Consider the following 27260-nt stretch of genomic DNA (forward strand, 5'->3'; position numbering starts at 1 on the left):
GGTTTGTGTTGAACGTTATCAGGCAAAACACTGAATCTCTGCCAGCTTCACTGTTTACCAAAATGACCAACTGACAGTATAAATTCCTATTTTGTCCAAAGGGGGCGATGTGACGAGGGATAAGTAAGACAAGTGTGTCAAAAGGGGGGAAATCCAACTCACTGACCCCCAAACAAACACCTGGAGAGCCTGCAGCAACACCACATGAATACTTCAGTCACTTTTGATTTCACTTTTATCCTTCTGGCTAACCAACACCAGCAGCTTTAGTCAGTTAAACATCACTGGTGACTAACTTACTTGGCTGCAGGGTGCAAGGTGTAGGTACTGTTATAACCTGAATACATGGGTGGAGACAGTTTAAGGTGCTGAGTAATGATGTTCATATTATATGATTTCAGAATGGAAGGTCTTTACCTTTGCCTTCCACTCGCTTCCTTCAAAAAGTCAGGGTCAAGGATTTAACTTTAATTGATAGGACACAATCTAAAAAAACTGAAAGACAAAAATATTGGATCTCGATTGCATGCAGTAGTGAAACTGTAAAACTTGTGAAAAAGTGAGGCACAAACCATTCACCTTCAAAGTAAAAGCTGTGACTTTTTAAATAGTGTTGGTTACAGCCTAACAACTTTTACTTTTAAGGTGAAGGTTTACCATTTCTGTTTTTAGTCTCATTTACTCATTTTCACTAGTACTCTGCAAAGTCAGTGTCTTGCATGCAAACTCCAGATGACTGCTGCAATCTGCTAGCAACCAAAGCAATCGTAGGGAGGTTTTTAGTGTAGCAGCCTAAAATAACAAAACTGCCAAAAATATGTAATCACCATTTAAGCATTACATATTTTTTCATAGATACCAATGGTTGCAGTGAGTTACCAACCAGTCTCTAGGTCTGTGTGATATCTTACAGTGTGCTTTCTCGCTTGCATTAAAAAAGCTGTAATAATGAAGCATGTCTGCATTTTCTACTGCCCAGATGATCGTGTTTTAGTGGCTTAGGTTACCATCTCTCAATAAATCCGTCTCACATTGGCGCTTTCAATCTAAAATAATTCAGAACAGACAATTAAATGTAGTTAAAGCTGCCTTTTAATAAGAATATGATTTTGCAGCTGCTGTATATACATTTCTACAAACTTCTGTCCTATGAGCTCTCCTATCAAGGCTCCAGTGAATCCCCTGATGTGATGAGAGGTGTAGGGTTAACATGCCTAAAGCACTGTGAAAATGCCCTTAAATGGGAAAGTGAATGTGGCACACTGTGTACAAACTTTTTGAGGTTTCTACTTTGTACATATCCATTCGCCAGCAATTATACAAAACAAGTTTCATGGCTGATTTGGAGAAATGTCCATAAATGGTACAGCATTCCTGGGAGTCAGGGTCAGGGCTTGATAGAAATGCTGTAGAGAGAATCAAGCTGGTTTCATTCAGCATTTTAATTTGACCGATGCTCTAAAAGAAAAAAAGAAACCCTTGTCCTTGATATTCCTCTCCATCTGACTTTCTTACGCTTCGCCTAGAAAATGCCTCTTCTTTAGGGGTTCAGTGCCTAAATAGACATCCAATAGTAATTTGTGTTCCTTTTGATTTCAATTAGAGTAACCTGTTCTAATAATAATAATGATAAAACTATAAATGTCACCAAATCAGAGAATATGTAAATGAATTGCATCTGTAGCCACTAAGTGGTTAGCCTAGCCTAGCATAAAACCTGGAAGAGGAGCAAAACAATAAGCATGGCTCATTTCCAAACAAAAACCCCACATCCAAATCTTTAAACTTCACTAAATAGCGTGCAGCTTTACTCCTTCTACAACCAAAAGCAAACCAAATGTCTGCTAGCATCAGATTTTAGACTTTTATGCCCAGCTAAGCTAGTAGCATACCAGTTTTACCTGTGTAGCTTGAAATGACCTTCTGATGTTATTGTCAGGAAGAAAGCATATATAATTACAAAATCATTTCCATTTATGTCTTTAAAAGGACGAAACTGTACATGATATTGTGTGTAAACGAAGCTCAACATACTGTATTTCAGGTGGATATAAAGAGATACAGTGGGGTTCTTTTCAGTTACATAAATGAATCTTTTTGAAAAAGAAAACTCACCGTTAAAGACTGAAAATAAGAAAGAATGAACACATGGGAAGGTCTGTGTGGGACTCTTTAGAAAACACTAAAATAAATGCAGGCACATTTTGCCTACAGGAAGAATGAAGCTATGGTATACACACCCATACCACCTCCTCCATCAGCTAATCCTGAAGCGAGATGGAAGGGTTAAAATATCACTCTGACACTCCTTGTTTCTCCTTCACCCTATAGCTGTGAATGTGTGTGTGTGTGTGTGTGTGTGTGTGTGTGTGTGTGTGTGTGTAAAACAAGTAGAAAGAGGAGAGGCCAGGGTTGGTGGGAAAACAAAAGTTACCTACAGCCCATTAGACTTTGATGGAAAGCAGTAAAATGCAGCCTGAAGCATGAATGGGACAGATGGAGAGGAGGCAGGAGGAGGGAACTGTACTTGTGTAGCCCAAGGACAAACCAGAAAGATACAAACAGTTTTTAATAATAACATATTATATTTACATTCCTGCTCAACATTTGGTGAATTTAAGCTTGGTTTTATATGACCACCAACCATATGGCATATACATCTATTTAGATATCCATCTAAAAACCCAAGAGCTGCATCTCAGGCCTCATTTAGCATGGTATAAATGTTGAAGTTCATGATGGTACAAAATGACTGAATGAGTATGGCTCATTTTGGCTTGTTTGAAGAGTTTTCAGAAAACATGGTTTAGGTTTGCAAAGCTGCATCCGAACAAACAACAAGACTTCTGGATCAATGAACGTCAGACAGAGAACAAAGTGGAGATGTCTGGTCGTAATGCACAGCACCACCTTTGAAGAAAACCAAACACAGCACATCAGCACAAACACCTCACAGCAACTGTCAAGCACGGTGGTGGAGGCATGATGACCTAGGCTTGTCGTGCAGCCATAGGACCTGAGCACCTTGTAGCCATCGAGTTGACCGCAAACTCCTCTGTATGCCAAATTATTCTAGAGCTTAATTTGAGGCTGTCTGACAGCTAAAGACCAAACATGCAACAGCACAATGATCCAACAAATCTACAACAGAAGGGCTTAAATAGAAAAGAATCGAGGTGTCACACTGGCCCAGTCAAAGTCTAGACCTCAATATGATTGAAAGAGAGCGGCGCATAACGCCGGCAAACCTCAATGAACTGAAGCAATGCTGTAAAGAAGGGTGGACCAAAACTGCTCCACAACAATATGAAAGAGATTGATAAGTTATTGGTTCAGGAGGCAGTTCTACAACCTGTTAAACTGGTGGTGTACTGTCATTTTTCACAGGACTGCATATACAGGGTGGGCCATTTATATGGATACACCGTAATAAAATGGGAATGGTTGGTGATATTAAAGTCCTGTTTGTGGCACATTAGTATATGTGAGGGGACAAACTCCTCAAGATGGGTGGTGACCATGGTGGCCATTTAGAAGTCGGCCATCTTGGATACAACTTTTGTTTTTTCAATAGGAAGAGGGCCATGTGACACATCAAACTTATTGGTAATGTCACAAGAAAAACAATGGTGTGCTTGGTTTCAACATAACTTTATTCTTTCATGAGTTATTTACAAGTTTCTCTTTTTTCACAGCCATTGACATGTCGAAGAGGTTAACACGTGAGGAGTGGATCGAAATTGTGTTGATATCTGGTGAACCCAGTAACCGGGTCATTGCAGCAGATTTCAATGCAAGACACCCTACGAGACCACCCATCTCCCATGCTACAGTTAGCAAACTGCTTGCTAAGTTTCGTGAAACTGCTTCAGTGTTGGATTTGCCAAAATGTGGACGCAAGAAAACTGAAATCTGCTGCAATGACCCAGTTACTGCGTTCACCAGATATCAACACAATTTCGATCCGCTCCTCACAGGATTTTAATATCACCAACCATTCCCATGTTATTACGGTGTATCCATATAAATGGCCCACCCTGTATTTGTTTGGCTTTTCTTTCTTTTCTTTTCTTTTTTTTTTTTTTTTTACATTGCTTCTTTGTCTTAAGGTTGGAAAATTAGCTGTTCCCTCAACATGTCTTCCTTTTACTATCTACCTAACAAAGCCACTCAAAATCACAAGTATCCTTAAATCTTTTAAGTTGATACTGAATTCCGCCCAGTGTATTGCCAATTTCACATTTTCTCCACTTTACATCAATTTTTATTCTAATTGAATTGTTTTGACAATGTTAAATTGCCCTGCACATGTGAGGCATGAAAACTAGAAAGTATAAAGCAGCAGGTTTCACATGATGGACAGTTAGAGGAGGAGCTGAAATTAGCTTTTTTTTCTCTACTTTCCACTCGACAGAATCACAAAGTTGTAGACACCCACACATACACACACACGAGAAGCCTCAAAGTAATGAGAAAGAGAGTTAAAATGCCTGTCTTTGGTGTTGGGGGTCCTCGGGCGATGTATGTATTTATGTGTGCTTCTGGGCGGGAAGCAGCTCTACAGGTAAATCTCATTGGAAGCTGCGGTTGTGGTTAGCAATGATGAAAGTAAAGAAGCATAGGTGACACGGTGCAGGGTGGTATTAACAGCTCCTTCCTGTGGTGAGACTGATAAGAGGGAAGAGGAAGTGATGGACCAGCTAACTAACGCAAAGAAAGGCCGGCTTAAACAAACATCTGTCACTGCTGTGCTCACCCCTCATAGGTGAGAAGTTTGTGGTTGGGAACTGAGACACTCATGACTCACTCAAAGTTTTCCCTTCACCTGTCCTATTTCAGGACAAAACTCTACTTGCACATTGTATTTTGGAAACAAACTTGTCCAAACTGGACGACTTTCCATCTTTTGCCCAGAGGTAATATTTCTTTGTGTTCCTGATTCAAGAGCAAAATCATTCCTTTCTAAAAGGTTTTTCACACATCATATTTTGAAATGAAGCTGCAACAAACTTCTTTGCATGTCTCAGTTCAAAGTGAAACAACTCTATGCATCCAATCAGCTTTCTGTACATATTTTTTTAAGATAAACTCTTAAGATATTCATCATAAAACAGCTGTTGTGAGCCACATCAAAAAGGTTTTGTCCACCCGTGTTCTACAGTGACTTACATTGAAATAAACTCTTTATCGTCCCTAATGTTGGCACAAAAAACGTTTTAAATTTCTTGTTTCAGTGCAAAACTCTTCTTTGCTTTTCTGATTTCTGTATTCAACTTCCAAATTCATCCAAACTCTCGCAAAACACAAACATCTCACCCACAAATACATGTCAGCATCCTAAAACAAACTCAGATTGGTAATATTATTTGATGTTTTGATTGCTAAAGATTCTTTACACATCAGTGGATTATGCTCACAGGAAGCACTGCCACTTCGAAGTGACTTTGTACAAGATAAAACAAAGTCAGGTCATGTGTCTGTTTAATCTCAGCAACATGAAAAAAGAAAGAAATGCAGACACTGATTTTTGCATGCATGTTTTAGCTTGCACGGCTGGAGTAAAATCAACAGCATCGTGCACAGCGAGAAGATGGCGACAACAGAGAAATGTCAGTGATTGCTGAAGGCAAAGCAGTGTTGACATATTTTTATTATTAAAAAAATAACCTAAATCTGGATACCGTAGACAGAGATGATAATAATAATCCTAGCCTAGTTTGGACCTGGGGGCAGAATTTTTTTTTTACCGACGGGTTGTTAGGTTTGGCATGTTGAAGCAAAACAAGTGTTTGATACTTTCTTATGCGAGCAATGACTGCCTGCACGCAACAAAAGGCAAATGACAGAACTAAAGCAATTTCCTTCAATAAGACTTGCTGTCTGTGAAAATAAATACATGGATTCTTAAAGCCGGTAAGTCCATGTTGAGGGTTAAAGAATGCATGTTTGAATGCAAGAATAAATGTACTCAAGCCGTCTGGTTTTCCTTTACATGCCCAAGATTTACCATGCCTCCTAGTTTTGTATCTAGGTGCACAGCAATGCAAGCAGAGCCCAAATGTCCCACTAAACATCGCGCCACATACCAAGACTCACGCTGCAGTATCCATGTGAAGAGCATGTGCTGTCGGGACCAAATCAGCTCCTAATGCATTATATGTCTGGGGTCACTACAAAGAATTGAAGCCAGATTTTTAATGTCTACATGACAAGCTCGGCATACAAATGTGACCCACCGAACATTGTTTTAAAAGTTAAATTCTTCCTGAATCTGTAATTAGCTGTTGTTAACAGATTTACAAATGCAACTGTTATAATTACAGAGACAGGCTCCTTGCTCTGTGGCATTACTGATGAAAGATGACGGTGAAGAAAAAGCAAAGGACCAGAAAAGAAACAGAATGCCTTCATTATTCCAGGTCAGTGTCTTCAGGTTTGGGGGAGAATCACTTATGTCTTTGTAGACTCACTGCCATGTTCTGCTGTGACGGTCGGAGCATATTTGTTATCAGAATAATCCAAGAAGTTTAAGAAAATAAGTTAATTTCCAGATCATTTCCCAATTGTTACCTCAACAATCAGACTTCCCCCTATGAGGAAGTACTTGGTGACAGTGGGAAGGAAAACCCCACTTTTAACAGGAAGAAACCTCAGACAGAAGCAGGTTCAAAAAGAGCCACAAAGAGACTGCAACTGGGTGGGATGGTCACCCAGATCTATTTTTCAAGTTGAGTTTTTTTATCTTATCATTTAACCAAGAGTGCTATTAGAAAATCCCTTGGCTCTTATCTTAAGAGTTCAGTCGCTGCTAACCAGTTATGTTTGACCCTTCCCCTCTAGTGTTTAATTTATGGACAGTCTGGTCAGGTGTCTATTCAGGCAGTATGGAGTATCTATCTGTAGTAGCTATCTCCTAAAAGCATTCATTTTAATAACACAGCATAATACCAGCTCTTGAAGTAGGCCAAAGTGTTTCGGAAAGCCGTGCCAGTTTGGAGCAGTTGGTACACCAGTTGTACATCCAGTAACCAAGGTAGATCGGAGATTGACACACACAGAAGCTTGCAGCTGCTGTATGCCACACTGCAAAAGAAGGCTGCTATTTTTTATGGAGACTGCCCTGCAATAGCTGGGCATGTCTGCACCACTGAAGCTATCTGTGTCGAGGTAGACTTGCAGGTAGTTAAGTCATTCGCAACAACATTGTATTGGGTAACTTGATTGTAGGGTCATTCGGCTGTCTTGAGTCTTGAACCACAGCTGGTGATGGTGGAGAGCTGAATGATGTTGGTGCTCTACCCACACCGAGGCCACAGAGGAGAACAAGTCCATTCACGGGATGATGAACTGACCTTCCACAAAGTCGTTTATGCTTATGCTTACTACAGATCACATCTGTGTCGCTGTGAGGGTCTTTACCTTCTAATGAAATCACATCCCACAACTGATACCAACCATAGCAAACTTGGTCCAAAATGATATGAAGACAAGCAGCAGGAGGACGACACCACACAAGCCTGGCAATGTGACATGTTGCCCCAACTGCCAGACCAACAAAGTACATCTAACCCAGCAGCAGGTGTCAGACACTGTATGTCTTTTTAAGATGCTGATAAACACTACTTTGGGAAAATCCCGCTTTATTTTGACCTTCACACGTTCCACTTTAACTGTTCACTGTAGATTAGGAGTCAGTTTGGATCTGAGGATAAAGATCACGAGGGATCTAAAAAGATCAGAGACACAGTTATAGGCCTGCCAGATATGAGCTTTGAAGGTTTTTTGGTGTGGTTCCTACAAAAATCTAAAAGTGAATTCTTCCCTTTTAAAGCCTCATTTCCTTACTCTTAGAAAGCTATTTTCATTCTTTGCAAAACATCAAACTCAAGAACAACATTGTGTTGTTACAGCGGAAACTGTGCCAGAGTATTCAGAGATTATTGAGCAAACATCTTACATCTAAATATAGATGAGTTTCTGAGCCTGACACATATCCAACAGCAGTCTACAGGGAGTGCAGAATTATTAGGCAAATGAGTATTTTGTCCACATCATCCTCTTCATGCATGTTGTCTTACTCCAAGCTGTATAGGCTCGAAAGCCTACTACCAATTAAGCATATTAGGTGATGTGCAACTCTGTAATGAGAAGGGGTGTGGTCTAATGACATCAACACCCTATATCAGGTGTGCATAATTATTAGGCAACGTCCTTTCCTTTGGCAAAATGGGTCAAAAGAAGGACTTGACAGGCTCAGAAAAGTCAAAAATAGTGAGATATCTTGCAGAGGGATGCAGCAGTCTCAAAATTGCAAAGCTTCTGAAGCGTGATCATCGAACAATCAAGCGTTTCATTCAAAATAGTCAACAGGGTCGCACGAAGCGTGTGGAAAAACCAAGGCGCAAAATAACTGCCCATGACCTGAGAAAAGTCAAGCGTGCAGCTGCCAAGATGCCACTTGCCACCAGTTTGGCCATATTTCAGAGCTGCAACATCACTGGAGTGCCCAAAAGCACAAGGTGTGCAATACTCAGAGACATGGCCAAGGTAAGAAAGGCTGAAAGACGACCACCACTGAACAAGACACACAAGCTGTGAGATTTACAAGGAGGGAAAACAGTACACCTCTCTGAACAGTGTCTGGGAGGCTGTGGTTGCTGCTGCACGCAATGTTGATGGTGAACAGATCAAAACACTGACAGAATCCATGGATGGCAGGCTTTTGAGTGTCCTTGCAAAGAAAGGTGGCTATATTGGTCGCTGATTTGTTTTTGTTTTCTTTTTGAATGTCAGAAATGTATATTTGTGAATGTGGAGATGTTATATTGGTTTCACTGGTAAAAATAAATAATTGAAATGGGGCAGCACGGTGGCACGGTGGTTAGCACTGTTGCCGCACAGCAAGAAGGTCCTGAGTTCAATTCCACCATCAGGCCGGGGTCTTTCTGTGTGGAGTTTGCATGTTCTCCCCGTGTTTGCGTGGGTTCTCTCCGGGTACTCCGGCTTCCTCCCACCGTCCAAAGACATGCAGCTTGTGGGGATAGGTTAACTGAATAATCCAAATTGCCACTAGGTGTGAATGTGAGTGTGAATGGTTGTTTGTCCCTATGTGTTAGCCCTGCGACAGACTGGCGACCTGTCCAGGGTGTACCCCGCCTCTCGCCCTATGACAGCTGGGATAGGCTCCAGCGCCCCCCGCTACCCTGAAAAGGATAAGCGGAAGCGAATGGATGGATGGAAATGGGTATATATTTGTTTTTTGTTAAGTTGCCTAATAATTATGCACAGTAATAGTCACCTGCACACACAGATATCCCCCTAAAATAGCTAAAACTAAAAACAAACTGAAAACTACTTCCAAAAACATTCAGCTTTGATATTAATGAGTTTTTTGGGTTCATTGAGAACATGGTTGTTGTTCAATAATAAAATTATTCCTCAAAAATATAACTTGCCTAATAATTCTGCACTCCCTGTAATAATCACACAAATTCTCCTGCTTAGAAAGTCTTTTAACACCAAAGTCTAACACAGCTCCTTCATTTGTTTTTGTTGGTTACGTGTCTTAGATCAAGACACAGCACTCAAGGAATCCCTCTATCTGATGAGCGATATGATATCTGATTTCACTGTCGGTGTGCATCAAACAGCAAATATCTGCCAGCCTTTTCATGTCCTTTTTTTAAACAGCTAAATTATATCATGATATTTTACATATTTTGAGTAATATTAGTGACATTGGTTTTGCAAGCATTCAGAGCATATTTGGATATACACACAAGCCGATACAGCATGAAATCTAGCTGTCGCAAAGCACCTGTCTTACTTTTGCACTGCAAGTCTACACTGAAGAAAGAAAGAAAAGGCTGTAGGCTATTAGCCTAGCATTGCTGTTATGTACAAATGCAAATAAGTCAACAACTTCTCAATTTAGCAGAAATATCAACAGGTACAATTATATGTAGAAGGAATTGGGTGGACTTGTAATCAGAGGCAAATTAATTCGTTCCAATGTATAAAGTTATTGGCAAACTAATGGCAAATAACTATGCATGAAAAGAAGCAACAACAGAACTGATGTTTTGGTTTGAAGGTCTGTAATCTTGGTTCTAATAGACTTCGAATAGACTTTACAAAAGCTCAAAAAACTTTAAGAAACTAGCAAACCAGAATGCTTGGACTTGTATTTCATCCTGACAATCCACAAAAGACTCATAAAAGTGTCAGTGTTACGCAAATTTCCTAGACTAGTGGTTTCCCTTTAACCTCATTTCCAACCCACAAATCTCCATATGTCCAGGTTCTCATAGATTTAAATAAGTTGATGTTTGTGCTGTGGGTGGAGCTCTGCTTAGCTGGAAAAATAGCAATTTGAAAATATTTTTTAAAAAATGAAAAAATGGAGGCAAGTGTAAGGTTAATCAGGTTATCAGCTAAAAGTTGCTGTAGGAAACTTCCTAATGCCAGCACACTGGCCCTAGCTTCTTTTCTAAATCCCAAACCCAAAACCATTGAATCATCAGACTCTCGACCAGATGTTTCTTCCCCTGAAGCACTTCAAGGTGACGGCTGATGTGACCCAGGAAGTGAAGAGCAACTCCAAACCAGGTGTGTAAGTCTGCACCCCTCAGGTACTCCACTCCTACACTGTGTTTAAATAAATGATCTACGTGATCGTCAAGGGCCCAGACACAATAATCTTTCTGCTTTTTTATCAACCACTTTATCGCCTCAGCTCGATATTATCCTGTCTGAACATGGACAGAACTAAAGTTATGTCAGGGTTGTGATGACTCAGGCAAATATGGTGTATAAGGGAGGCACTTCAACCAGTGGAGAAACTAATGGGACCATAAAGCAGCCCATAAACACTGATGGGGAAGTTAGGGAGGAAAAAAACAGAGGAGGGTGTTGATGAATTAATGCACTACAACATTGTTGGAAACCTCAAAATAAGTTTATAGCTGTCAGCTTGAAATGATAATTAATAAACTGTTCAATTACCGTGTTACAATGTCTATTATATAGAGCTATGTCGTACATAAAACCAGCCATCCATGACACCAAAGTCAAGATGTCAATCTCACCTCTCTGGCTGCCAAGTACAGACTGAGTGTGTGTCTGTGTGTGTGTACTTTGCATGTCTTCTTTATCTTCTCAAGAGCGACAGGATGTGACAAGAGACAGACATAGCTGTCCTTCATCACCATACGAGTGTGCAGAAAGGGTGTGTGCAGTCGAGTGTGTGTGATGGTGGTGGGGGGGCTTGTATCAGGTATGTAGCAAAAGGTCTCTCTTCAGATCTGCTTTCCTTTTGAACCTAATCACACAGATTGCCGGCAAACATGGCTGAAACCCTGGCGGTATCGCCCCCAGGTCAAAACGACAAAGAGGGAATCCTAGACGCGCAGATGCCGATGTTGTTTCCGTGTAAGAGACGTCTAGTCAGGCCTTACAAAGTGAGAACTAGAGATCCGGTTATTGAAATGAAGGATTAAATGCATCTGTCTTTGTTTTTCTTTTCTTTAAATAAGGATGACTATGATTATGAACAGACAACCAGACAGTCTCTTCCCCACCTGCACTAACGTTATGATGACCCTTGTGTAGCCGCTACATTATTTTAGAAAACTCAAAAACTCAGTTATCACCAGACGAACTGAATCCCTCCTTTGAGTTTATAGTTCATCCTTTCTTCCAACTCCCTGACCATGAAGTAGAGGAAGGACCTCAGGAGGAAGGGGGAACAAGGGCACGGGAGAAGTGGGTCTCCAGTGACGTGAATCGGAGAGATCAGGAATGTCGTGTTCTCAACTGCAGTGGCGGGTGGTCATGATCAGTGGGCTTAATAGTTTGGAGAGATGTCACATTTCTCAACATTTTCCAATAAGTTCTCAGTTTAAATGTATTAAACAAGCAAATGTTTCCCGCAAAGGAATGAACTCCTTGGAGCATCTTTAGTTGTAAATAACATGTCGATGTGCCCAACACAAACGACTGGTCAACTGTGAGAATTTCATGCTCTGTAGAAAGTATGTTGGAAGCATCGCCTTGGGCTTTGGAAATGTTAATAGCACCTGTCAATTTTGTAGTATTTTCAAACATTCCCTCAATTACACAGTTGATGACAGGCCTTTAGTGCAGCTGAAGTAAAAACAGGCTGCCTGACTATCCTTTATCAGTCACAAACAACAACCCAGAATAACAGTTAAGAAAATGACTCGACACAAGACCATACAAGCACCATGTGACCTTTTGTCCTGCCAACAATTTTTGAGAAAGTCTACTTTGGCACTAAGAGTCTTTTGTTTTTGATCTCCGCTGCAGTGGGTGTTTGCTTGTTCCTGGAAGACTGAAAATCTGAGTGAATAGAAATTGACAAGATATTATTAGCGGGAGGTTGAGTTGAATGAGTTGCTCGTTTGAATTTTTCATGCACGCTAGCATCCTGATTCGAAGCCAAACACCGCAGGGGTCAAGACGGAGCGTGGACAGACGAGGAGGGTCACATCCTGTCTGGATGCTCACCTGGACTAGGTTTTTGTGCAGATGTATTGTGTGTTTGTTTTAGACATACACTGGTATAAAAAGGGGGACTTAAGAAATGTTTACAGTAAATTTCCCGTCTGCAACTGCCTGTAATTCACATGTTTGTCTATCAAAGTAGGAATGTAAAGCACACGTCTTTAAAATTTCCTGCCTGTTCAAACCTTTCACCCAGTTTGCTCTTTGTATCCACTCATAGGCATCGTTCTGTCACGGCTTACGTACATGTGTGCTAACTTTGGGTCAGGCAACGTCTGCAGAACACCTCTCCTTGGCGTTCATCTTGGCAACTCAAATCAAGTCGAGCCAACTTCATTTATAAAATAGCACCTGCTGACTAATAATAATATAAAACCATTAATAACAAAAAATAATAATAATGATAATACTAATAGGAGAAAAAAATCACACCAAGAAATGACACGTCCACTTGGCAAGGTTTTGGATTACTGAAAACCCAACTGGCCCAATCATGGAAATGCAGACGGGCCCTTAAAACAAACACAAGGTGATATTTGATGGCACTCTTCTCGACCTCAGTGCAGTTCATTCCAAATCATCACAGATGGGAGCGCTGAATGGACATGCCCGCATTTGACAGAGAAGCTGCCTGACTCTGTTTGCCCCCAATGCCCCTATGCACAGTTCTACACCATTGCAACTCAACAATGTCACCAAAGTGTGTAAATGTGCGTGCATATTTTAGGTTGGAAATGCATGAGCTTGTCCTTATCTGTTTATTGTCCCAGTATGTTAAGGTTCTTTAACCATGTGCTGCCATGCATTCACGCAATGAATGTGCACAGAGAAATAAACACTTATGCAGAAGCACTTTGGAGTCACCAGCTAATTTCTTGCATTTATTACGGACTCTGCTTTTATTTACATTTGTTCTCTGCGTGCCCTTGTCATGGTCCTGGGCCATGTGGGCCCAGTATTCTTAGTTCCTTGTATTTTTGTATTTCGTTCCTTATTTAGGCCATGTTTTCCGAGTTGCCCTGTTGTGTTGTTCCCTAAGTGTTTTCCCTTCATGGCTTTTACCCCCTGTGTGCCCCTCTGTGTATCTGTGAGCCCTCGTCTCTCCTTATGTTTTATTCCATGTTTCCCCTGCCCATTATGTCTAAGTTCTCCCCGTGCTCTCTCTCCCCCCTGTGTGCCCTCTATGTATTTATGAGCCCTCGTCTCCCTTTGTGGTTGTTTCATGTTTCCCCAGCCCGTTATGTCTGTGTTTTCCCCGTGCTCTCTCTCCTCCTGTCTGAACCTCTGTGCCTGTACATGTCATGTTCAGTTCACCCCGCCCTGTCTCGTTATGATTATCAGTGTCACCTGTGTTCCCAGTGTGTGCCCACTTTCCTCGTTTACCCTCTGTGTATTTCTGTCTGAGTCTCCCTCTGTTCGGCGTCGCGTTCTCCCTCATGTTGTGTGTAAGTCTCCCCGTGGTTCGGTTCCTTGTACAGTTCATGCTTTAGTTTTCCCAGTTTTAGTTTATTTTGTATTGCTTCCCGTGGCCAGCAATAAAGCTGTGTTTTTTGAGTTTATCCCCGTGTCTGTGAATCTGCATCTTGGGTCCTTCCCCTGCCTGCCACACAACGTATCATGACAGCCCTAATATGTCAAGCTGTCCTGCTCTCATGTCCGGGTCACAAAACACTGCTGTATTATGACAGGAGTGGTACAAAATTCTTTCTCCCACACAAGGATGCTCATGAAGAACAAGTTTAAGCGCAGTGGGTAGGCATCATTTTTTCAGTGTTCGGGGATCATGTGTCAAAGCCACAAAATTGTCTTGAATCTAACTCAGGAATTCCTGGTGCCTAAACCTAATAATCAAGTGAAAAAAAGCTCAGTGATGAGTTAAAATACAGTGGAAAAAATATCCAGAACAGGACGTGTAGGTTCTCGGTCAACCAGGCCATGACTTCTTTAAGCGTCTAGACAGCTGAAAAAAGTCCTGTTGCTTTTCTTTCCAAGCCCATTAGATGTTCAGAACATGCTCTAAATGTCGTTTTGGTCATGTTTTATGGAGCAGCTTGTACTTTCAAAACAAGCTCCTGAAAGGAAGAAAGTCTGACAACAAAACTGACCCAGGACCAAAGAGTTCTGCTTTTTGGGGGACAAATTGGTGCAGTTATTTCCTGCTTATGAGGATTTTTTTTTTATTATCCTGTTGAAATCATTCAGTATATAAAAGATGGCTCATAGTCCACCCACTGGTTTGTGGACTGCTGTTGTGAGGTCTCCGCTTGATGATTTGGGTTGCGTTGGTTAACTGAACCCATATGACACAAGCAAAAGGTTGAGCTGACCGGGAAACTGAGAACACTGTATGCTCACACATTGGTGAAATTCTGTGAAATCACTGCTTATTTTACAACAACAGGAGGCTTAATATACAAAATAAACACTGTTGAAGAAAACTTGAAACTAGCAACTGACACCATGAACTAAACTGAGAAGAGCTAAAAGAAGAGGAGGAAGTTTTTTTTTAGGATAAATTTCATCTGAAAGTGACAGACAGCTCTTTAATATTATAACAACCCAGATTTAGCAACATTAAATGGCAGTAGCTTGACATAACAAATGAGTCCCAATATCACTGGTCATGCCATGGACATATTTATATATACATACGTAATGCACCACATCCAATGAAGCACCATTTTTAAGAAAATGTGAAAAAAAAGAAACTCCTGAGCTTCAACAGCAAAGAAATACATATTAAAAACTCCTCTGAGTTCTCTGTTAGCAAGAAAATCTGATGATTTTACGTGTGTATCTTTAAGAATATCATTCATAAAAATCATGCACTAAACTAAATACAGTATTACTGAACCTAATGTGTGCATGCTGGTATTTTAGCCCACAGCTAACACATCACTTTCATGTGTTCATGAACACATATGGGATAAACAACACCTCTGCAACACATGAACACACACACACACAAAGTCTGTCTTTATCTAGAAATGCCTCTGTAATTACACTCCAATTGAAGACATCTGCTGAAATTATCTTAATTACCTGGAACAGGTGATAGGACATGTGCAGGTCTGTGAACACACACACACACCACCACACATGCACACACACACATCCTGGAAGCTCTGTGACCAGGTCAGTTTCGTGTTTTTAAATGTTATATGTGTTCGGCACATCGGTACATCTGCACGGCCTGCAGGCCTAAAAGTTAGAAGACATAGTTGTGGAGAGGAATGTAGTGAGGAATGAAGGATAAAGGAACGGCGGTTGGGCATTATTGGATATCTTTGCCTGGGGAACTGAAAAAAAAAACTGTTGGCAAGGAGGCGAATTTTTGCTTTTCTTCATATATGTCACTGTGAACTGAACACCTGGGGGTGGACAAAGTTTCTCATCTCTTTGGGCTGTGAGAAACGGGAATTTAAACTTGTCACTACATGGCTTTTTTCACTGCAAGAACAAAGAATTCAGTAGTGTGTTTTCATTTAAGCACTCGCCAACAGATCATGTTTGGAGCTGCTTTAGGAATGAATACAGTGACAATGTGAAAATTAGCTGTGAGAGGTTTTTTGGTTTTTATTTAAAGTAACTTATTCATAAAAAAAAAAACAGATATTTGCTGTGAGCGTTATACACAGCTACAACACAACATTATTACGCTCTGATGTGAAATTCCTCTGCTGCCTCCTCCCCGTTGCTTGCTGGTCACTTTAATTTTGTCTCTTTCATCCTCCTGTCAGAGCCTTCTGCCCCAGTGCCCTCTGAATGAGCCTCCACACAGACTCATGAAGAAAGAAAGATAGAGGCGGGGCTGGGGGGTTACAGATGGACAGCGGGGGAGGAAAGAGTGACGGACAGAGGGGGAAATAAAGGAGGCTGGGAAGCTGATCAGCATCACTCCGGTAATTTATGGCTTTCATAGTGATGCAAAAGAGTCAATAAATTGTCCTGATGTGAAGCTATTGACCCGTTCGCCAATGAATGCAAACACACACACACACATGCACGCACACAAGCAATGTACCTTTTTTATTAGTTCTGCAAGTATGTGTCTGTGAATCAGTCCATGACCTTTGCAGAATAAAGACAGCGAGCAGCCCTGACACAATGTTGATCTACAGCTCATTTGATATGTTTTTTTGTCTCTTCACCCACCGTAACCGTCTGCCCTTCTGCATCTCTGTCTTTTCCTGCCTCTTCCATTATTTGAGTCTATTTCCTCTTTCTCCTGCTCTACTTTATCTATCATCTCTCTCACCTACTGCCTCTTACCTGCTTTTTTCTTTAAAAAAAAAAACCACACTGCTCAGACCAACACAATCTGGTCAATGGAGACTCCTTACACCAGTTGCCAGCTGTGCCTCTGACATCACCAAACTTACTCTATGATAATCAACTACAGTGACTCTACTGGTCTATATGATACATGTTCTCACTATAGGGTAGAGCATGCCCAGGTAGTTTTAACACTCACAAAGCATTTAGAAGTCACAAAGGTATATGTGGTGGAGAGCTGGATGGTTAAAGTCCACGAAACGTCCGCTCCCAACAGTGTGTTCTCTGTTTTATCAGGTGCTGTCTGCGTCTCATCCTTATCTCTCTTTTGGCACCAGTCTATTCATGCATCAATTGGGGCAGAAAGATACCCAAGTCCCAAACATGGGTGCCTGCAGGGTGGCAGCAGCATAAGGTGCATGCGTGGTTACATATGCGCTTCACTTTTTCCTTCCTTTGGTTAGGTATAAGGATTAAAAACTTCTTACTTACACCTGCAACTGCTGCTTCATATACAGTGGGGCAAAAAAGTATTTAGTCAGCCACCGATTGTGCAAGTTTCCCCATCTAAAATGATGACAGAGGTCAGTAATTTGCACCAGAGGTACACTTCAACTGTGAGAGACAGAATGTGAAGAGAAAATCCATGAATCCACATGGTAGGATTTGTAATGAATTTATTCGTAAATCAGGGTGGAAAATAAGTATTTGGTCAATAACAAAAATACAACTCAATACTTTGTAACATAACCTTTGTTGGCAATAACAGAGGTCAAACGTTTACTATAGGTCTTTACCAGGTTTGCACACACAGTAGCTGGTATTTTGGCCCATTCCTCCATGCAGATCTTCTCGAGAGCAGTGATGTTTTGGGGCTGTCGCCGAGCAACACGGACTTTCAACTCCCGCCACAGATTTTCTATGGGGTTGAGGTCTGGAGACTGGCTAGGCCACTCCAGGACTTTCAAATGCTTCTTACGGAGCCACTCCTTTGTTGCCCGGGCGGTGTGTTTTGGATCATTGTCATGTTGGAAGACCCAGCCTCGTTTCATCTTCAAAGTTCTCACTGATGGAAGGAGGTTTTGGCTCAAAATCTCACGATACATGGCCCCATTCATTCTGTCCTTAACACGGATCAGTCGTCCTGTCCCCTTGGCAGAAAAACAGCCCCATAGCATGATGTTTCCACCCCCATGCTTCACAGTAGGTATGGTGTTCTTGGGATGCAACTCAGTATTCTTCTTCCTCCAAACACGACGAGTTGAGTTTATACCAAAAAGTTCTACTTTGGTTTCATCTGACCACATGACATTCTCCCAATCCTCTGCTGTATCATCCATGTGCTCTCTGGCAAACTTCAGACGGGCCTGGACATGCACTGGCTTCAGCAGCGGAACACGTCTGGCACTGCGGGATTTGATTCCCTGCCGTTGTAGTGTGTTACTGATGGTGACCTTTGTTACTTTGGTCCCAGCTCTCTGCAGGTCATTCACCAGGTCCCCCCGTGTGGTTCTGGGATCTTTGCTCACCGTTCTCGTGATCATTTTGACCCCACGGGATGAGATCTTGCGTGGAGCCCCAGATCGTGGGAGATTATCAGTGGTCTTGTATGTCTTCCATTTTCTGATGATTGCTCCCACAGTTGATTTTTTCACACCAAGCTGCTTGCCTATTGTAGATTCACTCTTCCCAGTCTGGTGCAGGTCTACAATACTTTTCCTGGTGTCCTTCGAAAGCTCTTTGGTCTTGGCCATGGCGGAGTTTGGAGTCTGACTGTTTGAGGCTGTGGACAGGTGTCTTTTATACAGATGATGAGTTCAAACAGGTGCCATTCATACAGGTAACGAGTGGGGGACAGAAAAGCTTCTTACAGAAGACGTTACAGGTCTGTGAGAGCCAGAGATTTTCCTTGTTTGAGGTGACCAAATACTTATTTTCCACCCTAATTTACGAATAAATTCTTTACAAATCCTACCATGTGGATTCATGGATTTTTTTTCACATTCTGTCTCTCACAGTTGAAGTGTACCTCTGGTGCAAATTACTGACCTCTGTCATCATTTTAAGTGGGGGAACTTGCACAATCGGTGGCTGACTAAACACTTTTTTGCCCCACTGTAAACTATCCATCAAAAAAAAAAACAATGCACTTTTTATGCCAATCGCCAATTAGCCCAACTCCATAACTGCATGCCTAACTGCACATGTTAGGACTCTGGAGCACCTAGAGAGAACCCACGCAAGTTTAGGGAGATCATGCAAACTCCACACAGGAAGTTGGCCAGTGGATTCAAACCCAGGACTCTCTTCCTATGAGGGAACAGTGCTAACCACTGGACCACTGTGATTCTCCCATACAAGCTATATATAAGCTGTATACTTGTAAAGACTAAAACACACTAATGACCTAAAAACTGAGTTTAAGTTGGATTAATAAACAACCTTTTTATGTTTTAGACAACTTTCAATGATCTAAATAAAAATTAGGTAACGCACGAACACACACACACACACACACACACACACACTAAAAGTAGCTCGAAACAGAGCAGCACTTAAAGGTTCTCCAAGCACAACAGAAGGCCTTTTGGATGGTAATGCTATTCTCTCCTTAGCTACGGTAAAAACAGCACATCACAATGCACTGCTCATCTTCTCCACCGGTCTACTCTGCAGGGGGTCTTAACCCACCCACAGACACACACTCATGTATGGGACCGATGAGTTTCTAGCTACCTCTTTAGCAGACTTTAACCTGTTGCTGATTTCTATTTGATAGCAGACCACACACACACATCCAACACATTGTTTTTCATGCCCACGCACGCACACACACATACAGTTAAGGTGGTACCCTTTGAGGTTTTAAACAGAATGGGCCCCAGGCACCACTCTGCTTCATGTGAAGGGCTTAAGGGGCCCCTGTGGAGACAATTAAAAACCTGGTGACTTTGTAGGTCAGAGGCATACTTCTGGCTCAAGAGGGAGGACACTGCTCCACTTAAATAGTCCTTTTTTTTAAAAAAAACAGAGGTAAATGAGATCAGGGCGGGGCAGGTGTTTAAAGCTGAGAGCTAATGGATTCAGTTTGATAAGAGCATGGCATTTCTAATACACCTCTCCCTTTTATCACAGGACATTAAGAAGGCTACGACACAAACAAGCGTTAAAAAGATGGGGATGACTATAATTTTTCAGCCTTTTCATTCGTTTGTGTGGGAGGGGGAAGTTACAAGTAAAAATGTAGGGCCCAGTGGAAGGAACAATCCAGACCTAGCAATCCCAATGATGTTCATTAATCATCTTTTAGGCAATTTTGTATTTACTTTTAGTTGCAAAAAAACATAAATTTAGGTTATCAAGTCAGCTTTTGGACATGGATGGTTTGAAAGCTGGATCAATAACTTGTCAATGATCAATGACATGTTTATTAAGCTATTGTGGCAGGTTGCACTGTCCTGTTGGAGGAGGCTGCTGCCAAGTGCTCTTGGTCTGAATGCGGCCACCTGACAGTGGTTTTAATGTTAGAATCAGAACTAGCATGCAGATAAATTTGTGGCTGTATGTCATATATTCTCTAGAAATTTATCCCCTGTAAACTTTTATTGATACATTTGTGTTTGTCTAATCTATGACGTAAAATAATGCATTCTGATTTTTAGACACCTAAATGTAATGTTTTAAATTTTAAAACAAAAGATTTTATCCAATAAAGTTCAACAGCATTATAAACTGTAGTCTGCCCCAACTGCATCTTATCATCTTCATCCAAGATGGATTTATTGAAATTCAATATTAAGTGTGCCTAATTAAAAAAAAGACTGGCTTTGTGTAACCCAAAGTCTAAGGAAAACAGAGACTCTAATCTTTCAGGTATTCCTCTCATCTCCTTTTTGTACTCCAAATCTTCTAAAAGCTAAACGGACACAAGAAGCTCAAATTGCACATGTTTATTAGCTTAGCTTCAACATTAGCTTAACACATCAGTAAATGTATTAGCAAGACAGGTTGGGTTTCACGTATACGTTAGCTTAACATTGGGTTGCAGCTTGTGGCATTGTAGCCATAGATGAGAACCTGTGACTTGTCAGGTGTCAGGTTGCTTTAAATCTTTGCATTTTTTTTAAATCCACCCCCTTCTAAAGAGGCTTGTAGGCCTTGCTTCATGAATCTGAAACACTCCTGTAAGTAGGTCATGGTTCAAATTTGTATACCAATCCAAAGCATGGACCAAATGTAGCACCCTAACTAAACTAAACTAAACCCCAACTAAACCTCAAATGTAACTACAAGCTATTTTCTAGATGAATTTGCTAATTCTTTTTTGTTCAAGGTTGAGGTTGCCCGACTCACATGCAGGGACAAAATAAAGCAAGCATTTGAGTGATTTACAAAAGTGTACAAGTAAAGGTGTGTATCTGAGAGTGTGAATGTGCGTGTATATTTGATCTCTTAACAGCTAGGCTCCCGAGGTGAATACACCAAGGCCACCCACAAGGAAAAGAAGATGGGTGACATATTGCATGTGCATGTATGTGTGTGTTTGTTAGTGTGTGTTATCTAGAAGTCATTAATCTTGCTGGTGGGAAACCCATCACTGCAATTACACAGCATGTTTTTTGTTATCTCATCAATAATTTCCATGCATTTAACTCATGCCCAAACACGTGCAAGCCCCACAATACAAACATTCACAAATAATGGAAATAATGGAATATTAAGTCATGATTTCAGAATTAGCTCAATATTAACCTAGGGTGAAAAAATTATTAGGGATGAAGAATCAATGTCTGAATTCAACCGTTAAATTTAGGTTAAACTATGAATATGTGTATTCCAATAAAAATGTCACCCAGAAATGTAAACACAAACCACATCCATTATCTTCTGCAGATCAACACAGATTGAGATTTGTACAGCCAGATTAGAGGCAGCTGCCAGGACTTTAAAACTAAGGGTCAACTGTAGTTTTAAAGTTCTGGCAGCTGCCTCTAACCTGGCTACACTTCAAGTTCATGTCAAGTTTTATGTCAAGCTAATGAGAAGATAGCTTGAAAGAAAAACATGTTTTTATAGTTTGTACTGATATTCTAACAATTTCTTATCACCATGTTTCTAATTACCGCATGGAGTCCTGAGCATCCCAACTTCCTCCCCCAGATATGAATGGTAAGTTAAGCGGTGATTATCAATTTGGCTGTATGTGCAAATGCAAGCATTGAACCACCGTGCCTCTAAAATATAGTCATATGATCCAGCTGGAGACTGAACAACAGCTCTTAGGCATGTTCTGAGGAGGCCATAATCAGTGATAAGAGCTGGCAGTTTCTTTATTAGAAGGGGTTACAAGCCACAAAGGTTAGGATCTACTGCTCGAGTCTGAGTGACAGACCAAAGGTTTGGTCATCCGACTTGTAATCCTGTGGGTCCATAGCAAAGCCAGTTACAGAGGTGTATGTGAAAAAGAAAGGCTTGCATGTGTGTTTGAATGTTTGTATGTACATACGTCTACAAATGGGGTAATGGTAATGTGCAGTTAACCATCAAATGTTCATGCGACTGATCATCTTGTTCTTCAAGGCCAGAGAAAGGACTCCACAGCGCTACAGTGCATGTTTCCATCACTTATCAGTAAAAGGAAGAGCTTCCCTCTTGAGAACCACAAACTTCTGTACCATCTGTCAAATATCCTAACAAATATTAGAAGGGTGCAATCAGTCAATGTGCACCAAGGCTGAATCCTCCTTGCTTTCTCCCCTTTTCTTCAACGACCACCATAAAGCTGTCATTTTTATCTTTTAGGAAAATGTCTCCACAGCTATTGGATGGGTTGATCTAGCAGTACCACCATCTCTAATATGTATTTATACACAAGCTGGACTGCACCAGACACTTTTATCAGATTTGAATCACATTTAACTTCCCCCTAAACCTTTCCAGACATTACACCCGGGACCGCAGGAGAAAGTCGGTGTTGTTCAATTAGGTTAGGGGCAAATTTAAAGAAAGTGATGTTGTGTGTGCTCACTCCCGCATGATCTATCCAGCCAGCTCCTTGGCTTTAGTATTTCCAATATTTCCAGTTGACGAAATAATGATTCCAGGTAAGAGTTACATATGAGAGTTTTTCCCCGTTTTTATTGCCTTGATATCCCCTGTTTTTTCTGAAGAAACCTCTTGCATGAAAGGTGAAAAATCTTCAAAAATGTAAAGAAGTCAAGTCGCCTCTTTCTTTCAAGTTCTCGAGACCCTGTGGTTTTTCCTTTACTAGCATCAAGCTGATATTTGTGCTGAATACTGTTTGATGGATTGCGATTCAATTTCTTCCCTTCGTTCAAAATCAACCATCAGCCTTAAATGCAGTTTGAGACTTTTAGTTGATCGGTTCATCTTGTTTGGTTTTCTGTACACTGTCTGTACATCCAACAAGCCAGAACGGAAAGAGACAGCAGCACATAAGGGAAAGGCATGCACACAGGCTGCTGTCATGGAGTCGAATGAGTCCCCTCCTAGTATTTGGACACCTTTTGGAAAACATGCCAATCTTGTGGTGCTCTTTTGATTGAGCACAGATGAGAACTATCTGTCAGCAAATTTCTGCAGAAATTTCTCTCTCTAGCTTTTAAGATGTGCCTTCATTAGGAATGGATTGTAACCTATACAGAAGTTAAACATGACCTCCGACTTCGCTACTTTAACACTTAAGAAAAGATGGAGATTAACTACTACTGGCAACATTTTTAAAATGATGGAGTTACAAAGACCACCAGCAAAATGGGTGGGTGTGTGTTTAGCTTTGGAGACAGATGAGTCTCTCTCGCAAAGCAAAAATGTGTTGGGTTGGCATGTTGGCAAAAAAGCGAGGCTTGCCATGAACACTTGGGTTCCATGTAGCTGTGAATATTTTTGTCCGTTTGGACATGAATAGATTTCAGGAGAGTCCACAAAACGCATTAACTGCATTCTCACAGGTTTCCTCAACAATGTGTGAGAAGTGCCACCCACACAAAACAGGTCATCCAAAAGAGATTGTGAGCTGCTTGTGTAAATCGGACACACCTTAACACTGCAGCGAAATATCACTTGGCTTCCTACAAAAATTCACCAAAGACAGATGTCACAGTCTAGCTGGAGAGAGGTTTTTGTTATGTGACTAATCAGCTCCTACAGAAATAAATGCAGAAAGAAATAAAAGATTTAAGAAATTTGGTGTCTTAATAAAGCTTTCCATCTGTTGGCATAATCCTCAAAAGCTTGTGAAATACATGCTTGCACACAGACACACGGACAGACACACATCTCACTACTCCTTTTATACAGTGAATTTCTTTATAGCATCTAAGGGAAATGATTGGAGCCGTGGTCCCGCTCTTTAATTTCTGACACATCCTCCAAATGAAAAGGACCAGTCTTCGCCAGCCCATCAGCCCATTATCTCAGTATTTCCTGACATTACATACTAATTGCTCGCCTGCCTGACCACTGGACTCCTCCTCTCTTCCACTACGTACTTCTCCTCCTCTGCACCATCCACTGTGACAATAAAAAGCCAGCTGATAGGTAGATGCTCCGCTCTCAGAATGCATCTCCTTCTACTACTTCTTTTTCTTTTTATCAGCTGGGCGTCTGGTAAACTGATCCAGGCCACTATAGGAGACAATGTTAGATTTCACCTCATAGAAGAGTGTAAGACGGGAAAATGTACACTCCGCCACCAGTTGATGGGTGGCACCACATGGCTCACAGCTCCGACTCTCTGATATTAAAGAGAGCAGATTTCAACGATCACGGCTATTACCCGTTTACCTGCAACTACAAACAGAGGGGGGAGCTGGAAGAGTTGCACGTTTTTCTACCCTATAAAGTTGTCGCACTCCGGGGAGAGGATGCCACGCTGCCATGTCACTCCGTTACAGTTGGACAGGCTGTGAAATCTGTGCGCTGGAGGAGAGACGGAGAGCTGGTGCTGGAGCTGAATCCTCGGTCTAAGCAAATCACCTACGGGGACGGCTATGATGAAAGGCCAGTGTCCATACCATCGGACTGGAACCAGCGAGGAGACCTGTCCCTCACCGTGAAGCGAGCTCAGCTCCGAGACGACGGAGTGTATTACTGTGACGTGGAGAAGACAGAGAGACACCGCTCTGCTGTCCACCTGCACGTCTCCACACCATCACCACCACCACCGGGCAGCACCTCACAGCCTACAACCACACCGACGGTAAGTACACTAACCACATTTAAATAGTTTTACACTTCATTGTAAAACTTAATTGTTTACTCAGGTATTCTTCCACATTCAGAGTTCACAGTTTAAACGAGTATCACTGTAGACTGAGTGAAAGACTTTAAATGGACTGAAACTGTCAGGAAATGGCTGTGTGCAGACAGGGGGGGACCAAAACGCACGACTCACGAGACACGGGGAGTAAAAGAGTAAAGTAAAAGAAGGCTTTTTATTCATGGAGATACAAAACTAAACTGGGCTAAGCTAACCTCACAGAGGAACACAGGCAAGCACACACAACACTGAGGGACGATGCGACATGGGACAGAGGGAGACTGACATAAATACACAGGTAATGAGGGAAGCTGAAGCACACGGGGAACAAAGCTGAGGACAATTACCCTTGACAGGATGGGGAGGACACAAAACTGAAAACGCTGACACCAAGATGTGGACCTTAAAAGTAACACAGGAAGTACACAGAGACAGCCTGGGGAGAGAGAGAGAGGGAACATGAAGAAATACATGAAGGGATGAGGAGAACAGGGAACACAAGGAGTGGGAACATGGCACCAGAACTAACACCACAATATAAGCACAGACACAAGGAGACAGAGGGCAGAGGGAATCCAAATAAACTAAACCGAACAATCCTAGGAACATAAAGAAGTAACAAAATCCAAAACCACAGGAAAGCTAAGAATGCTTGTTCAAAATGACCCAGGACCATGACAGACACCGAGACTGTATTTAAAGATCTCGTCTTCATGTTGAGCTGTACAGTGTAAAATCTTTGATTTTCACTTTCACTGAAAGCATTAAAAGACGGTTAAAACTGCAATGACTAATATTTATGTTCTGTCTTCTTGTTCTCTGCAGACATCAGAAAAATGTCATGCTGAAAAATGTCAGGAACGGTGATGGATATCTCTGCAACGCCAAAGAGGAGGCGGGGCTGAAGAAGACAGAGAATCAGACTTTGACCAACAAAACATGCTAAAGTTAAATGGGAACCCTGACTTTATCCTCCTAAGAACTTGTTCATGGCATGCATTTTCAATTTCACTTTGGTATTTGGGCTCATTGGATCCTGATGAATGTGAAAAAAAATAATTACGAGATTTTTTTTTTATCTGATTTTTGTTTCTGAGAAAGATGACATCCACATATGAGGATATTCTTTTTAAATTTCAATGTGGCAGTATAATGTCCTCATAAGTGGATATCAGGCCCTTGTAGAGCAAAATTTAGCATTTTGGTCTACACAACCCAAAATGTGATGTCCACATATGTGGACGCTGGGTCCTGGGAGGTTAAAAAGGATGGGCAAAAAAATAAAGAAACAACTAAAACCTTAAAGTTTAGAAGAAGCCTCTTGGATGAGACATGAAGGTCCAGTCACTCTTCGTTCTTCAGAACCTTTTTATTGCACTTATTATTATTAATTTAAGTGATTTTATTCATTTTGCACATTAAATGTCTTCAAATGTTTGATGCAATAAATACTGTACTGAAAACCTTTAACAAAAGCACATTAATATACAACAAAGTAAGAAGTGGATTGCATCATGCTACTGTGGACGCACTTTCTCTGGAAACTCTGCCCTGTCTAACATCCTTCTCCTGTACTGCCGATTTGCCATTTCTTCCAGGTTCATGTCTATGCTTTCTCACTTTAGTTACCAGTGCTTTCCATAGGTCATTTAAATAGTTTCCTGATTGAATAAAGTGATTTCAACTACTTCTTGTCTTTTCCTGTTTTGCCCGGATCTCCCACTTGACTCCTAAAAGAACCGCAGTTTGTTAAATCTGACAAGGAGCCAAATCTGATGATAAAATATTTTCTCTGGTAGTCAAGTTTCCTCCCACAGTCCAAAGACATGCACGCATCTCATAGGGGAGCTGTCATGGATGCATCTTACTCTCTGACAGCCCCATGACCCTGAAGAAAATGAAGGGGCAGTTGGATATAAAGGTTAGAGTCACAAAATCTTTTGATTTTGCTTCATAATGCAAATTAGAACTGAAACAAGGACTATGTGTCCCTTTAAAGAATTAATCTCTCTTTCACTTTTTCTTGAGCAGATGAAATTAAATTAAATCAAGTGAAATTTTTAAACTGGCACTAAAAGTGCACCCTTAAACTATAATATTTAGCATCTGCACTTGCACGAGACAGCACATTTCAAGGGTGTTCATAGATGACTGCAGAATTCACACGTGCAGCCACACA

At 41.3% G+C, this 27260-nt stretch overlaps 1 protein-coding gene and 1 pseudogene across 2 annotated transcripts in view; one reads left to right on the forward strand and one right to left on the reverse strand.

Annotated features, from left to right (window-relative positions):
- Window positions 1–27260, reverse strand: part of col4a6 (collagen, type IV, alpha 6) — a 161488-nt gene that overhangs the window by 89834 nt on the left and 44394 nt on the right. The gene's annotated exons all lie outside the window — the stretch shown is intronic.
- On the forward strand, window positions 24381–26027 carry LOC146635896 (uncharacterized; annotated as a pseudogene).

This window comes from Diplotaxodon limnothrissa, linkage group LG3 (genome assembly GCF_057381915.1).
Source record: "Diplotaxodon limnothrissa isolate DT_005_m linkage group LG3, D_limnothrissa_male_GT1.1, whole genome shotgun sequence".
Lineage (NCBI taxonomy): Eukaryota > Metazoa > Chordata > Actinopteri > Cichliformes > Cichlidae > Diplotaxodon > Diplotaxodon limnothrissa.